An 18,073-nucleotide genomic window follows, 5' to 3' on the forward strand; every position below is an offset into this window, starting at 1 on the left:
TATAAACATTTTGACCAGATAAATGCTCACAACTTCAAGAGCAGGCGATTTCGAGCAAGTAAGTTAAGTGGGGAATGGTAGCTAATGATATTACCATATATGGATCTCAAAAGCAGGAAAACACACATAGAAAGGTAACACCTATATGCTAAAAGGTCAGATGATAGCTTAGAAACAGTATAAACTGACAGTTTTGAAACAAGAAACCAGAAGTATTGAATTCCTTAGCAATGCTTCTCAACCTATGGCTTACTCGGGGAATTTAATATAAAAGTTTACTTTAAATTTTGATGGATATTCTAAGATATTTTGCTGTAACATTATCAAGGTTATACTTTTGGATTCTATTTTAGAAATAAGATTATGTGTTACATCTCTTAGTAATCTTTGATCTTGTAGTATACTTAGCCACTTAAAGTGTATTGCACATTCAATTCTTTAATAAATATATAAAAGTTAATAAATCATCTTATGTAGCATTCTACAAGAACCCCCTCCCTCCCTGTGTCTCTTTAAGTGGGGAGATCTATATTGAAGAGAGTTTTCCAGACCCTTATAATATCTGGGATAATTATGACTTTAGCCATAATTATTTTAAAATTAGGCTATCCGAAAGATGGTAATATTCTCTGTTAGTTTTCTTTATTTGAGGGAAGACTAGTTCAGTTCTTTAGACCAAAATAAATGTCTATAAGAATTTGTGTGGTTTGAACTTAATTAAAGGAGACTCATAGTGATGTACACTTGATTTGGTTTAGTCCCTATAAGGAGTTAAAGTCATAATTCACTTCAGTTGGTGCCCAAAAATGTGTATCGTTGTTTACAGAATCCTGTACTCATATATTGGTATTTAATGTTTATTTTAGATTTGCAAGTATTGGCAGTGGTACTAAAACCCAGATTTAAGTTTCTAGAGATGGTAAACTCTAGATCACGGTTTGTGGATCTTACATCAGAACTCCCTCACTCTACTTTTGAGGTTTGTAAATTTCCTTTAAATCTTACTTTAAATCCTAGTTGCAATTAGGTCCTGATGCATTGTAAATCCTAGTTCAGGTTAATTCTCAGCTGGGATGGGGATAGTAATAGGTACCTTTTGGAATTCTTATTCTTTCTATCCAGAAGAATTGCTGTCCATACCCCTTGGCCAACATACAGCACAGTATGCTGAAGCTGCAGCATTACAGTGTGCTTTAGAAAAGGCAGACCCTATTAAGCCCACATTAATTTGTACAGATAGTGACTATTGTAAACGGGCTTACAACCAAGACCTCCTGTTCTGGGAGCAAACAGGCTTTACCAATCATAAAGGTTCCAATTTGAGCTTTTTGTAGTTTAGGGTGTGCAAAACCCCAAATTAGTTGATCTATCAGCCTTTCACCTGTGTCTTTAAATTTACATTTTCTGGCTGTATTTTTCAATCTTGTTACAAAATTGTCAGTGGGCTCACCTAATTCCTGTCTGAAGCCTTGAAATTTATATCAGTAGATCTGATGATCTGGCGTGGCTAGAGATGGGTGCTAAATTTTTCAAAAATTTTTTTTGGGTTTCTGCAGTCCTCTTCACTCAGCTCCCAGCTATTAAATGGATGTAATTCTCTATCTCCTTCCCACAGAAGGATATAGCCGATGCTCTTCTCTTCACCAGTGTATTTTAGAAAACTACTGAATGTCAATCTGCACTTTTGTTTAAATTTCTCAAAAGCCTCTATGACATCATCCGTTTCCCAATTCATTATGTGCTGTCGCTGTGCATTCATTGCTGTGTCGTCAGCCATTTCATTTTCGCACGATTGACTCAGTTTCACCCCCTCTCTGGCACTAATTTGGGTTGGTTTTTCAATCTAGTTCAGCATTTCATTCATTTACAATATTTTAGGCTTACTCACAGACACCTACAGCCACCATATTTTGTCTTCTGGTTCCCACAAGTTAGAAATAATCACACTTGAAGGCTTAAACATGCTAGAGTTCTTTGTTTATTTCATACAGCTCGCCACGCTGCTTGGTAAGAATTGCCCCAGAGCAGTGAAGTGTTACATGTCACATGACTGCAGTGCAGCAGTGAATGTAATCCCCTGGAACACACTTATACAAAACAATTAGTTCCTAGCTAATTAGTTCCTAGCTCTTTACAAATAATATAACAAAATATAACAGTTTTCTTTGGAGTAAAGGAAGCTGTGGGGAGACCTAACTGAAGTGTATAAAATTATGAGGGGTCTAGACAGAGTTGGTAGGAAGGCCGTATTCCCCTTGGTTGAGCGGTCCAGAATAAGGAACATAGATTTAGGATAGGAGGTTTAGAAGGGATTCGAGGGGGCATTTTTTCCACTCAGGGGGTGGTGGGGATCTGGATCTCATTGCCTGAAAGGGAGGCAAAGCCCTGATCAACTGATCAGTAGAGGCTGATCAAATACCCTCTTAACATTTAAAATGTACCTGGATATACACTTGAAGTGCTATAACCTACAAGACTATGGACCAGCAGCTGAAAAGTGTGATTAGGCTATATGGCTACTTGTCGCCAGTGCAGTCACGATGGGCTGAATGGCCTCCTTCTGTGCTGTAATTTCTATGATTCTATGATAATTGGTGAAAATTACATTCATCAAGTTATATTGTGAGCCAGTGCAATAAACAGTGATGCGTGGCAAGGTCACAGCTGTTTTACAACATGGTTTCTAGAGATGCAAATTCAGATTTCTCCAAAACTTAGCAACTTGTATATTAAATGTAGGGCATTCGCAAAATCAACACTCCAATCCCATTTGTCATCTGCAAGAGAATTCCCTTCGACTTGCAGAAGATGGATACATCTCCCTACTATACCACAAAGGTAAACTGGATGATCTGTCTTATCTCTACATCACCAACAATTGGGTGTGAACATACACACAAATGCATGGATAATATCACCAGGAAAAATACCTACTCACAGTTAGGCCCACAATCCTCCTCATGAGACTACAAGGGAACTACAAATGGAAATTAAATTTACAGAGAAGAAGAAATACCTCTGTTGCTGGGTCTTTATTTGAGATGCCTGCTACTTGGCATGATGGGGAAAATTAATGGAATACATAATGGCATAATAATCACAATAAAATACTTTTTTTTAAAAAAAGGATAGTTGGAACCCAAAATTATGAAAATTTTGTAATCCATTTTTATAAAATGGAATCTGACATGAAAGACGTGAAAGGTGCCATTTCACAGCTTTCAGAAGTATTTCAAAGGGCTTCACAAACTATAAACTACTTTGCAGTGTAGTCACAGTTATATAAGCAAACATAGTAGCCATTTTGTACACCACAAGAGCACACTAACAGGAGTGAGTTAAATGACCATTTAATCTTTTTTTTAGTGTTGGTGGTAGAAGAGGAACATGGGAGGTGGCACTGAAAGCCATGTTTGCTTTTCTTCAAATAGTGGCATAGAATTTTTAACATTCACCTGAACAGTGTAATGTCTTACAATAGGTGCATCAGCATCAGCCTCATATCCTACTGACTTAGAGGGTGGCATTTTCAACTCTTATTCCCTGCCGAAATGGCAGGACCTGTAGCAGGCTGGGAATCCAAATACCACAGGAGCCGGCTTTGCCATGGATGTTTAACTCAGCCACGGCATTAGCATCCTACTTCTGGGTTTCCTGGCCAATCAGAGAGGGTGGGTGGCAATCAGGCACCGGATCTGTTAATGACAGCCTGATCAAGCATGCGTGACTGGAGATTGCAAAGGCAATGAGTCGCAGGAGTGTGACGTTGATGACCTGAATACAGTGCCATAAAAGATTTAGTGACCTCATTAGGACTGGCAAGGCGAGTGTCACACCACGTTCTGCTGGCAGCTATCACTCTATCACCTCCATAGCATTCTCCTGCACAGTACTCCTCTGATCAACACACCTTGCAGTTCCACACATTCCTTTCTCTCCAGCTTCCTCCTCAAATCTCCAACTCAACAGACGACACTCTCACTCACCCTCATCCTATTGCCCTCTTGCACTCCTCCCTCACAGTCACCCTCCTCAAATGTTTTCATTCATAACTCTCTTCCTTCTCTCATTTGAGGAGAAGAGAGCCCACAACTCTAGGGAAAGGCAGAGATCTGGGGGGTGGACCTGCAACCATTGCCACCCTGACTGCAATGGCAGAGGATGCCCTTGAAATTGGCAGGTTGGCACATGCACTGGGCATCAGCGATGGAGAGATGGGGGTAGCCCAGAGGCTGGTGACAGCATTAGATGATGCCAATTAACACTTAACGATCACTCATGTTGAATTAATGTCCACAATAACTGAACTGTCATGATCTGTGCTATGGTGAGTTAATACCCTTTTTGACTGTCAGCACCAACCCATGTCTTTCATTGCCCAGAAGTCCTTCACAGGTGATGATGGAGATGGCAAGGCACCAGTCCAAGGAGTCCTCAAAGGAGGGTGAGCACTCTGAATATGCTCCATCACTTGACTCCTGCACACCCTCAGCTAGCGCAAATACACAAACCTCGGTGGACCCAACATTTGAGATAGATAGGGCAGTATATGGTGAGGAACACCATCACATGTGAGCAGGAGTAGGTCCTGGAGACAGGGACATCAATGGAGAGTCCCTATTGGAGCACACAGGGAATTCCAAGCTCTCCTGAGCTGGATGTAGATGTTGAGTCTCGGGGGTCATCCACGAAAAGCAAACTTGTGAAGCAGCATTGGGAAATGCGTGTACTGCTGACAGCATTTGCAGAGGCAGTGCACACTCTTAGAGAGAGGTTGGTGGGGATTGTCTCAGGCACTTGCACTGATGTCCACATCCATGAATAGAGTGGCCAACCTCATGGGAATTTAAGGTAATTAATATCAGCAGAGAAAAAGTATTGGAGAAGCTTAAGGGTCTAAAAGCCAACAAATTCCCAGGTCTATATCCTCAGGTTCCAATAGAGGTAGCTGCAGAGAAAGTGAATTATGATTTTCCAAAACTTTCTAGATACTAGAAAAGTCCCAGCAGATTTGAAGGTAGAGAAAACAGGGAACTAGAGGCCAGTTAGCCTGACATCAGTCATCTGGAAAATGCTGGGATATATTATTATGGAAGTCTTATCAATGCACTTAGAAAATCATAGTATGATCAAACAAAGCCAATATGATTTTATGAAAGGGAAATCATGTTTGATAAACTTATTAGAGTTTTTTGAGGATGCAACTAGTAGATTAGATAAAGGGGAACCACTCGATGTAGCATACTTGGATTTCCAAAAGGCACTCAATAAGATGTCTGTGATGGAATCTGTGATTGCAAACAGCTTGTATTTTTTACACCTTAACTGAGAGGAAACTAGAATTGAAACAGAAATGGAACATAAAAACTGAAACAGAAACGGAAACCAAAACTGAAACAGAAGCTGGAGAAACAATTTCAGGTTTCCGGGGAAACTGACACTGGATAGAACCAGATAAAAGGAGACAGAGTCCTCTCCAGATCAGGCAGACAAGGCAGACAAAGTAGATCAAGCAGGAGTGGAGCACCGGCAAGCAGAAGAAAGTGTAGACTGAATAATGAAGTTGTTTCTGTCACACTTGGAATATTGTGTTCAGTTCTGGTCGCCTCATTATAGGAAGGATGTGGAAGCTTTAGAGAGGGTGCAGAGGAGATTTACCAGGATGCTGCCTGGACTGGAGGGCATATCCTACGAAGAAAAATTGAGGGAGCTAGGGCTTTTCTCATTGGAGCGAAGAAGGATGAGTGGTGACTTGATCGAGGTGTACAAGATGATGAGAGGTATAGATAGAGTGGATATTCAGAGACTTTTTCCCAGGGTGGAAAGGGCTATCACCAGGGGGCATAATTTTAAGGTGATTGGAGGAAGGTTTCGGGGAGATGTCAAAGGTAGGTTCTTTACACAGAGAGTGGTGGGTGCGTGCAATGCGCTGCCAGCGGTGGTAGTAGAAGCAGATATGTTAGGTGCATTTAAGCGACTCTTGGATAGGTACATGGATGATAGTAGAATGAAGGGTAGGTAGTTAGTTTGATCTTAGAGTAGGTTAAAGGTTCGGCACAACATCGTGGGCCGAAGGGCCTGTACTGTGCTGTACTGTTCTATGTTCTATGTTCTACTTAAAGTAGCTGACTAACCAGACTTGGCCACACAGGTTGTCACTGAAGGACTTGGATAAAGGGAAGATTGGTAAATCCATGGCATCAAGACAGTCGTGAGCAGAGCTGAGGAGGTTCTGGAGAAGTGCGCCTTGTAGAGTTGCATCTGTGGAGTTCGGATTGAGAGGAAAGTTCTGTCAGAGGAAGAACAGTGCCTAAATCCTTATAGAAAGAAGCTGAAAATCTATCAGCGGAACGTTAGAGTTGTGAAGAACTGTGTGACTGCAGTTTGGTGCCATATATGCTGGGTGGGCTGCCCAGTGAAACCGTGAGTCCCAACTCTGTTGTATTTGATATTTAAAGTGGAATTTGTGATATCGTAGGATCATAGGAAATAGGAGCAGGAGTAGGCCATTCGGTCCATCGAGCCTGCTCTGCCATTCAAACAGATCATAGCTGATCATCTACCTCTATGCCATTTTTCCTCACAATCCCCATAACCCTTGACATCATCAGTATTGATTTCTGTCTTTAACATGTTCAATGATTGAGCTTCCACATGCCTCTGGGGTAGAGAATTCCACAGATTCACCCTCTGAGTAAAGAAATTCCTCCTCATCTCAGCCTTAAATGGCCTGCCGTTATTCTGAAACTGTGGCCGGAATTTTAAGCCACCCCAAAGAGAGGGATGGTGGCAGGGGGATGGCGTAAAATGGAGTGGGAGGCTCTGGGGGCCCTTCCTGACCTGCTCCTGCCTCCACAGCCACTTTATGCAGGGTGGCCGCAGCGAAAAACGGCCCATCCGCCCCAGGTCAACCAAGGCCCTCAACTAGCCATTTAACGGCCACTTAAGGGCCTTTGCCCGCCTCCACGGGGATTTTACCCATGGATGGTTGGGCGGCTGAGGACCGAGAGAAGCCGCCTGACAATAGCAGGCAGCACTCGAATGTCTTGGGGGGGCCCTCATGACCAGGCAACCAGTGCCCGATGGAGAGCTGCCTCCACTACCCACGGCATCTTCCTATGCAATCGCAGGAAGTGTAATACCTGCCCTTTTACCTCCTCTCTCATCACTATCCAAGGCCCTAAACACTCCTTTCAGGTGAAGCAGCGATTTACTTGTACTTCTTTCAATTTAATATGCTGTATTCGCTGCTCACAATGTGGTCTCCTCTACATTGGGGAGACCAAACGCAGATTGGGTGAGTGCTTTGCGGAACACCTTTGCTAAGTCCGAAAACATGATCCCAAGCTTCCTGTTACCGGCCATTTCAGGACACCCCCCGCTCTCATGCCGACATCTCTGTCCTGGGCTTGCTGCAATATTCCAGTGAACATCAACGCAAGCTCGAGGAACAGCATCTCATTTACCGATTAAGCACACTACAGCCTATCGGACTGAACATTGAGTTCAATAGTTTCAGCGCATGACGGGCCTCCCTTTTTTTTTTTCTTTTTTGTTGTTATTTTTATTTTATTTTAGTTTGTTCCATCATTCATTTTTTAATCATGTGCCTGCCCACTGTTCTTTTCATGTTTGTGCTTTTGGCCAGGGTTGTTCATTATTCTGTCATTTAACATCCTCTCTACACTAACGCTTTGTCTTTCAGCACACCATTAACACACGCTTTGCTTTTGCTCCATGACCTTCTGGTCAGTTATTCTCTGTGACCCTCTGTCCGATCAACACCTTCCCTTTTGTTATCTTTTGCCCCAACCCCGTTTTATTTGCTTAAAACCTATTACATTTCTAATCTTTGCCAGGGTCACTGACCTGAAATGTTAACTCTGCTTCTCTTTGCACAGATGCTGCCAGACCTGCTGAGTATTTCCAGCAGTTTTTGTTTTTATTTCAGATTTCCAGCATCTGCAGTATTTTGCTTTTATTTTAATGTTTAATTCACTGCCACTTTTCTGCCAGGAATGCCTACCTTGAAGAAGTTCTGCTCTTCTCTCGAACAGGATTTTCGTTTGTCTCTTTTACCCTGTACACCTTCATCGCTTTTTATTTCCCTCCTGGTGTTTGACGAAGTGTCTGCCAAAACTCGTTTTCACAGCCACATCTCCTTCCTCAGCGACTATCTCTGGCTCCGACTTATTCCACCTGGATTCCAACTGAAATTTCATCCTTCATGTTTTGAATCCACCCAGGATTACAGGTATCTCCGAGAAATACAACGTTCCTTGGACTGCTGTTCTCGCAGAATCCTGAGATCCACACTCAGTGCCATGCACTGCCACATGTACCCACTGGACCTCTCTCTCCAGAAGCACCGCCTCACCTTATCTCAAAGCTGTTCTACTCCGCAGTTTCATTTCATCCTTCATCTTATCCGATGCATTGACAAAAAACTTCATTTCTTCCTTTCAGGTGTTAACGGATGCAAGGTCCAGCAGCTGATGGGGACTAATGCCCCTCCAGATCCTTCTTCCCCTTCACTTCCCTCTGACCCCATCCCTTCTGATCTGACCCCTTGCCATGTATTCACTATGCACTCTGACCTTTGCCTCTCTGACGCTGAACATTCTGTACTCAGCAAAGGACTCAGTTTTATCCCCTTATGCCCCCACCTCAATGAATTTCGTGCTCGTTATCATGTTAAGCTCTTCTTCCGTTGCCTTCGCCTCCAGGCTCACTCCTTTAACCAGAAGTCGTCCCCCCGACCAGCAGACCCGCCTCCAGCATTCTCCATCCACCTGGACCCCTCCCTCTGGCCGATTACACACTCTTGATCTTTTCATTGAAAACTGTCAGTGAGACATCGGCCATCTCAATTTCTCTGCTCCCTTCACTCACTCTAACCTGTCCCCCTCTGAACTTGCTGCACTCCGTTCTCTCAGGTCTAATCCCGACATTGTCATCAAACCTGCAGACAAGGGTGGTGCTGTTGTTGTCTGGCATATCAACCTCTACTTTGCAGAGACTGAGCACCAACCCTCAGCCACATCTTCCTACCTCCCCCTGGACCATGACTCCACCACTGAACATCCACAGGACTGTCACTGACCTCATCTCCTCTGGAGATCTTCGCTCTACAGCTTCCAACCTCATAGACCCGCAACCCCGGACAGCTCGCTTCTACCTCCTTCCCAAAATCCACAAACAGGACTGTCCTGGCAGACCTATCGTTTCAGCCTGTTCCTGCCCCACTGAACTTATTTCTCCCTATCTTGACTCTATCTTTTCTCCCCTGGGCCAGTCTCTTCCCAACTATATCTGTGACACTTCTGGCGACCTACGTCATTTTGACAATTTCCAGTTTCTTGGCCCCAGCCGCCTCCTCTTCACTATGGACATCCAAACTCTTTACACCTCTACCCTCCACCAGGATGGTTTGAAGCCTTTCCGCTTCTTCCTTGAACAGAGGCCCATCTAGTCCCCATACACCACTACCCTCCTCCGTCTGGCTGAACATGTTCGTGCATTGAACAACTTCTCCTTCAACTCCACTCACTTCCTTCAAGTAAAAGGTGTTGCTGTGGGTGCCCACCTGGGTTCGAGTTCTGACTGTCTTTTTGTGGGATATGTCGAACATGTTCCTTGTTCCAGTCCTACTCAGGCCCCTTCCCCCAACTCTTTTTCTGCTACATTGATGACTGTATCGGTGCCATTTCCTGCTCCCACCCCGAAATGGAAAACTTTATCAACTTTGTTTCCAATTTCCACCCTTCTCTCACCTTTACATGGCCCATCTCCGACACTTCCCTTCCCTTCCTCGACTTCTCTGTCCCCATCTCTGGGGATAGGCTGTCTACTAATATTCATTATAAGCCCACTGACTCCCACAGCTACCTCGATTACACTTCTTCATACCCTACCTCCTGTAAGAACTCCATTCCATTATCCCAGTTTCTCCGTCTCCGATGCATCTGCTCTGATGATGCAACCTTCCACAACAGTGCTTCTGATATGTCTTTCTTTTTCCTCCACCCAGGATTTCCCCCCTACTGTAGTTGACAGGGCCCTCAACCGTGTCTGGCCCATTTCCTGTACCTCTACCCTCACCCCTTCTCCTCCCTCCCAGGACCGCGACAGGGTTCCCCTTGTCCTCACTTTCCACCCTGCCAGCCTCCACATCCAAAGGATCATCCTCCACCATTTCCGCCATCTCCAGCATGATGCCACTACCATACGCATCTTCCCCTCCCCTCCCCTGTAAGCATTCCGAAGGGATCATTTCCTCTGTGACACCCTGGTCCACTCCTCCATTACCCCCAACACTTCGTCCCCTCCACCTGGCACCTTCCCATGCAATCGCATAAGGTGTAATAGCTGCCCTTTTACCTCCTCTCTCCTCACTATCCAAGGCCCCAAATACTCCTTTTAGGTGAAGCAACGATTTACTTGTACTTCTTTCAATTTAATATACTGTACTCACTGCTCACAATGTGGTCTCCTCTACACCATGGAGACCAAACGCAGATTGAGTGACTGCTTTGTGGAACACCTTTGCTCAGTCCGAAAACATGACCCCAAGCTCCCTGTTGCTTGCCATTTTAACAGCCCCCCCCTGCTCTCATGCCAACATCTCTGTCCTGGGCTTGCTGCGGTTTTCCAGTGAACATCAACGCAAGCTCGAAGAACAGCATCTCATTTACCGATTAGGCATGCTACAGCCTACCGGACTGAACATTGCGTTCAATAATTTCTGGTCCCCACTTTTAATTTTAGTTTTCTTTTTACTTTTTTGTTATTATTTTTATTTTATTTTAGTTTCTTCCATCATTCATTTTTTTACCATGTGCCTGTCCACTGTTTTTTTTCATGTTTGTGCTTTTGGCCAGGACTGTTCATTACTCTGTCTTTTAACACCCTCTCTGCACGAACACTTTGTCTTTCACCACACCATTAACACACCCTTTGCCTTTGCTCCATGACCTTCTGGTCAGTTATTCTCCGTGACCCTCTGTCCTATCAACACCTTCCCTTTCGTTATCTTTTGCCCCACCCCCACTTTATTTGCTTAAAGCCTATTACATTTCTAACCTTTGCCAGTTCTGATGAAAGGTCACTGACCTGAAACGTTAACTCTGCTTCTCTCTCCACAGATGTTGCCAGACCTGCTTTGTATTTCCAGCATTTTTTGTTTTTATTTCAATTTCCAGCATCTGCAGTATTTTGCTTTAATTCTACTTGAGAATACTGGCCCAGTTTCTGCAATCTCTCACCAGACAATCCTGCCATCCCAGGGATTAGTCTGGTGAACCTCTGTTGCACTCCCTCTATGGCAAGTATATCCTTCCTTAGATAAGGAGACCAAAACTGTGCACAATACTCCAGGTGCAGTCTCACCAAGGCTTTATACAACTGAAGCAATACATCATTACTCCTGTACTCAAATCCCCTTGCAATGAAGGCTGACATAGCATTTGCCTTCCTAATTGCTTGCTGCACCTGCGTACAACCTTTTAGTAACTCATGAACAAAGACACCCTGGTCTCTTTGGACATCAACACTTCCCAACCTCTCACCATTTAAGAAATACTCTGTATTTTCTACCAAAGTGGATCACTTCACACTTATTCGCATGGCAGTCCATCTGCCCTGTTCCTGCCCATTCACTTAGCCTGTCCAAATCCCCTTGAAGCCTCCTTGCATCCTCCTCACAACTTACATTTAGTGTCATCAGCAAATTTGGAAATATTACAATTAGTCCCCATATACAAATCATTTCTATAGATTGTGAAAAGCTGTGGCACAGGCACTGATCTTTGCACTACCCCACGAGTGGCAGCCTGCTATCCTGAGAATGACCCATTTATTCCTACTCTCTGCTTTCTGTGTTAACCAATTCTCAATCCATTGCAGTATGTTAACCCCAATCCCATGTGCTCTAATTTTGTTTACTAACCTATTGTGTGGGACCTTATCAAAAGCCTTCTGAAAATCTAAATACATCACATCCACTGGCTCTCCTTTTTCTATGCTACAAGTCACATCCTCAAAAAACATGAAATCCCTTTCACAAATCCATGTTGACTCTGCCCAATCATATCACTATTTTCCAAGTGTCCAGTTATCTCATCCTTTATAATAGATTCTAACTTTTTCCCTTCTCCTGATGCCAAACTATCAGGTCTGTAGTTCTTTGTTTTCCCTTTCATTCCTTTCTTAAATACTACTTTCCGGTCTGCAGGAACTCTTCCAGAATCTTTAGAATTTTGAAAGATAACCACCAATGCATCCAGTGTCTCTATAGCTACCCCTTTCAATGGATGTATTTCATCTGGTCCAGGGGATTTATCAACTTTCAAACCAGTTAATTTTTCGAGTACTACCTCTATATTGCTACTAATTTCTTTCAGTTCCTCATTTTTACAAGTCCCTTGGTTTCCTAGTATTTCTGGGAGATTTTCTGTGTCTTCCTCTGTGAAGACAGACACAAAGTAATTGTTTAGTCTCTCCGCCACTTCCTCATTCTCCACCACAAATTCTCCTGTCTCCACCTGCAATGGACCCACATTTGTCCTTGATAATTGTTTCCTTTTCATTTACCTAAAGAAGCTTTTATAGTCCGCCTTTATGTTTCTAGCTAGCTTGCATTTATAATCTCTTTTCCCTTTCTTTATCAGTTTCTTGGTCCTCCTTTGTTGGACTCTAAATTGCCCCAATCCTAGAGCTTACCACTTTTTCTGGTGACCTTATAAGCCACTTCATTTGACCTAATGCAATCTTCTTTTGTTAGCCATGGTTGATTCACCTTTCCTGCTGGGTTTTTGTGTCTTAGAGGAATGTATATTTGTTGTAAACCATGTAATATTTCTTTAAATACTAGCAATTGCATTTTAAATACTAGCCATTTCCTGTCTACCTACAAATCTTTTAATGTATTTTCCCAATCCACCAAAGCCAACTTGCCCCTCATACCTTCATAGTTTCCTTTGATCAGATTTAAGACTCTAGTTGCGGAATGAACTATATCCCTTTTTAAATTAATGTAAAATTCTATCGTACTGTGGTCACTATTTCCTTATGGCTCCTTTACAGCAAGATTATTAATTATCCCTTTCTCATTACTGTGACTTGTCTGTTTCTTCGTGTTTAATTTATGTTGGTTTTGGTTTGAGCATTAAAGCAAAATTTATAAAAGTAAAATCTTGTCCATTTGGTTTGAATAATACAGCGCAGAAGAGGCCCTTCAGCCCATCGAGGTTTCCTAAATTGGGGTCAGTCGGTGAATTTGATTCTTCTGGTTTGATGGTGGTCGCCACAAGGATCATAACATGTCACACAAAATGCTAACATGCAAGATAAGGGCGCATAGAATTGAGGGGTAATATATGAGCATAGATGATTGGTTAATGGACAGGAAGTGGAGGGCAAGGATCAACGGGCATTTTCAAATTGGCAGGCTGTAACTAGTGGCATGCCACAAGGATGAATGATGGGGTCTTAGATATTTACAATCTATATTAATAACTTAGATGAAGAGACTGAAAGTAATGCATTTAGGTTTGCTGATGATACAAAGCTAGGTGGGAATGTAAGCTGTGAGGAGGACACAAAGAGGCTGCAAAGAGATATAGACAGGTTAAGTAACTGGGCAACAAGGGGGCAGATGGAGTATAATGTGGGGAAGTGTGAGGTTATACACTTTGGTAGTAAGAATAGCAAAGACTAATATTTATTAAAAGGCATGAAACTTCTAAATTAGATATTTGAAGAGATTTGGGTGCACTCACAACCCCCACAGAAGGTGACTGAACACAATTAAAGCACATGAGATAGGTGGTAATATACTGGTATGGATTAAAGATTGGTTAACAGGAAGAAAGCAGAGAGTAGGAATAAACGGGTCATTCTCACATTGGCAGGCTGTGACTAGTGAGGTACTGCAGGGATCAGCGCTTGGGCCCCAGCTGTTCACAATATATATCAATGATTTGGATATGAGGAGCAAATGTAATATTTCCAAGTTTGCAGATGACACAAAACTAGGTGGGAATGTGTGTTGTGAGGAAGATGCAAAGCAGCTTCAAGGGGATTTGGACAGACTTAGTGAGTGGGCAAGAACATGGCAGCTGGAATATAATGTGGAAAAATTTGAAATTATCCACTTTGGTAGGAGGAATAGATGTGCAGAGTATTTCTTAAATGGCAAGAGATTAGAAAGTGCAGATGTACAAAGGAACCTGGGCATCCTTGTCAATAAGTCACTAAAAGCTAACATGCAGGTGCAACAAGCAATTAAGAAGGCGAATGGTATGTTAGCCATTATTGCAAGAGGATTTGGGTACAGGAGTAGTGTAGTCTTGCTTCAATTGTATAGAACCTTGGCTAGACCGCACCTGGAGTACTGTGTGCAGCTTTGGTCCCCTTACCTTAGGAAGGATATTATTGCCATAGAGGGAGCGCAACGAAGGTTCACCAGACTTGTTCCCGGGATGGCGAGACTGTCCTACAAAGAGAGTTTGGAGAAACTGGGCCTGTATTCTCTAGAGTTTCGAAGAATAAGTGGTGATCTAATTGAAATCTACAAAATACTTAAAGGGATAGACAGGATAGACACAGCTGAGATGTTTCCCTTAGTTGGGGAGTCTAGAACCAGGGGATGCAATTTCAAAATAAGAGGGAAGCCACTTAGGACAGAGATGAAGAGAAATTTCTTTACTCAGAGGGTTGTGAATCTTTGGAATTCTCTACCCCAGGGAGCTGTGGAAGCTCAGTCATTGAGTATGTTTAAAGCAGAGATTGACAGATTTCTAAATACTAATGACATATGGGATATGAGGATAGTGTGGGAAAAAGGCATTGAAGTGGATGATCAGCCATGATCGTACTGAATGGTGGGGCAGGCTCAATGGGCTGAATGGCCTACTCCTGCTCCTATGTTCTGATGTTCCTATGTTCCTACTCGTTCAAGAAACATAAAAAGTTCGCATGCAGGTACTGCAAGCAAATAGCTAGGCAAATGGCATGTTGGCCTTTATTGCAAGGGAATTGAACTACAAAAATAAGGAAGTCTTGCTACAATTGTACAGGGCTTTCATGAGACCACACTTGGAGTATTGTGTGCAATTTTGGTCTCCACATTTAAGGAAGAGTATTCTTGCAGTACAGCAAAGGTTCACTAGATTGGTTCCTCAGATGACAGTGTTGTCCTATGATGACAGGCTGAGTAAATTGGGCCTATAGTCTCTGGAATTTAGAAGAATGAGAGGTAATCTCATTGAAACATGCAAGACTCTGAAGGGGTTTGATAGGGTAGACAGAGAGGTTGTTTCCCCGGCTGGGGAATCTAGAACACAGGGGCACAGCCTCAGGATAAGGAGTTGATCATTCAGGGCTGAGATGTGGAGAAACGTCTTCACTCAAATGTCATGATTATATGTGTGGGCTTAAGTCGTAGAGACTATATGGTACTTGGAAGAGAAACAGACAATAACTATGTGTTTTGGGGAAAACACCTGACCTGGGAGTTGTTGTAAGGTGAGGTAGACACATGCAGCAGCAGTGAATAGAAGTCTTTATTAAAAACTTGTTAAATCTTTGTTAAAGTTAAATCTGTGACTTCAAGTATGATTCTTTGAGCCTGAGATGTAACGTTGGCAACTAGGATATAAAAAGAAACAGTACAGAGGTAAAGTCAGAGATATGTGTCATGGCATTTGCTGGAGCTGATATGTCTGCGGTCTGGGGAATTGAGCCATTTGATCCAATGGGTGATGCCAGTTCCGTCAGTGTGAAATGGAAAGCATGGCTGAGGAGTTTGAAGTGAATGCTGACAGTTATGGTTTGCTTTTGGACGGTGCGACGGAGGTGCAGAAAGCACAGTGATGGGCCTTATTGTTGTTCAATGTGGGTGCGTCGGTGAGGGAGACTTTCAAAACGTTGCTTGACATGGGAGAAAAGGAGGATATGAACGTGCAGTGAAAGCTTTGAACGACCATTGTGTGCTGAAGCCAAATACCACATTCCAAAGGCATGTTTTCTGTCAAATGAGACAGAAAGAGGGGGAAACAGTTGCCCAATTTGTGACTCATTTGAGGCAGGTGTCAGATGGATGCAATTATATTGTGATGGATTTGAATAACCAGACAACGGATCAGGTGGTCCAACATGTTGGATAAGTTGAGGCGTAGGCTGCTGTAAAGAGGAGATGACTTAACATTGGAGGTCCCTTTGAAAATAGCGGCTACATTGGAAGCAGTGGATGGACAAGTTCACAGTGTGAAACCTGGTCCCATTTCCGCCTTTGGCACAACAAAATCTGAGGTTAATTGAGTGACACAACTGAATCCAGGTACACGTAAATGTAAACAGCAAATGTCTGAGAGAAAGTCTTTCAGATGAAGCAACTTGGAGCACTATGGAGGAGATGATTGCTGCCAAGGGAAAGATATGCAAAAAATGTTGGGGGCAGAGACCATTTTGCCAAGAAGTTCAGAAGCAAAGCTAAACAGAGTAGGATGCCTGGCAAATCATATAAAGGAAAGAAAGATGGAAGTAGTACAACTGTGAGATGAGCTGCAGATGCAGTGAGGACACGAATAGCAATCATGGATACATGTTTTCTGTCAATGGAAGCAATCATGAGAAAGCTCCAATGGTTGTTGGGGGTGTTGAAGTGAACATTATTGTAGATTCAGGCAGTGACAGTAATGTCATCAGCAGAGCATTGTGGGAGGAACTGAAGACAAAGAGAATTAAGTGCACATCTTGAAAATGTGTCAAAAAGCTTTATTCTTACACATCTAAAACCCCACTTCAAACTGTTGGATGCGTCACTGCGAGTGAGAGCGCTGAAAATCGGAGTGCGGAGACAGAATTCATAGTGATTGAGGAGGATGGTGAGCCTCTTCTGATTAGAGAAACTGCCCCAGCCTTGGGGCTGCCACACATTGGATTGAAAGTGAATTCTGCGAAATCCTATGCAAAGCTTCGAGAGGAGTTTGGATCAGTGTTTCAAGGAGTGGGAAGTTGCACAACGAAGTGAGATTAATAATTGACAAGAATATGAAGCCTGTAGCTCAGCCTGTACACAGAACACCTTTTGTTCTGAGAAGGAAAGTTGAGGCAAAGATCAAAGAACTGGTTGATCAAGACATCGTGGAGCCAGTTGAAGGGCCAACACCGTGGGTCAGCCCTGGTGTGCTGATGCCTAAACCAAATGGTGACATCAGACACCGTGTTGATATGCGGCAGGTAACTTCACCCAATTCCCACCTGGATAAAATCTTTCAAGAGTTATGGAAAGGGAACCAACATTTCCAATCTGTTCAAGATTGTAGTATTAACTTGAGCTTTATAAGTATTCGGTTTATTCAATGTTTGAATGTTCTAGAATTTTTTTTTTACATGTTATGTCAACAAGCAAGGTATTCTCTAAATTAGAATTAAAATGGGGATACCACCTGCTGGAGCTTCATCCTGATTCAAGGAAGGTGACAACTCTTATCACTCATTGTGGACTTTACCGATACAAGAGATTGCTATTTGGCAACAATTCGGTACCAGAGATTTACTGTGACAAAATTCATAAGGGATTCCAGGAACAGCCACTATTTCAGATGACAACATTATTCATGGAGCAAATAGAGAGGAAAAATCGAGAGGCTGAGATTAATATTGGCTAGACTGCAGTCAGCAAACTTATGGTAAATACAGACATGTGCTTGCTGGGCGTGACAGAGCTAAAGTTATTGAGGCATCAACTCACAAGCAGTGGAATCAACCCTGCCAAAGACAAGATAGTAGCAATAGCAGAGGCACGTGAATCACAAAATATCAGTGAAGTGAGAAGTTTTCTGGGACTTGTGAACTATTGTGCGAAGTATATCCCAAACTTCGCTACCCTGGCTGACTCTTTGAGGACGTTAACCAGAAAGAATGAATGGTTCAGATTTGATGAAGAATAGAAAGCAGCATTCAAAACTTTGAAAGACGGTTTGACAAGTGCTCGAATGCTGGGGTACTATGATCCAAATGCACCAATGAAAGTCATTGCAGATGCTATTCCAATAGGATTAGGAGCAGT

At 42.9% G+C, this 18,073-nt stretch overlaps 1 long non-coding RNA gene across 2 annotated transcripts in view; it reads left to right on the forward strand.

Moving 5' to 3' along the window:
- The window catches only part of LOC137379191 (uncharacterized), a 145,151-nt gene that overhangs the window by 113,945 nt on the left and 13,133 nt on the right, over positions 1 to 18,073 (forward strand). The window contains exons 1-2 of one of the 2 annotated variants that reach the window (XR_010976758.1): positions 873 to 979; positions 6,152 to 6,423. This is a non-coding gene — a long non-coding RNA (uncharacterized lncRNA). Of the gene's footprint in view, positions 1 to 872; positions 980 to 6,151; positions 6,424 to 18,073 lie in introns of those variants that run through there. The other variant, XR_010976757.1, reaches the window with a different exon arrangement.

Source organism: Heterodontus francisci, chromosome 17 (assembly GCF_036365525.1).
Source record: "Heterodontus francisci isolate sHetFra1 chromosome 17, sHetFra1.hap1, whole genome shotgun sequence".
Taxonomy (NCBI): domain Eukaryota; kingdom Metazoa; phylum Chordata; class Chondrichthyes; order Heterodontiformes; family Heterodontidae; genus Heterodontus; species Heterodontus francisci.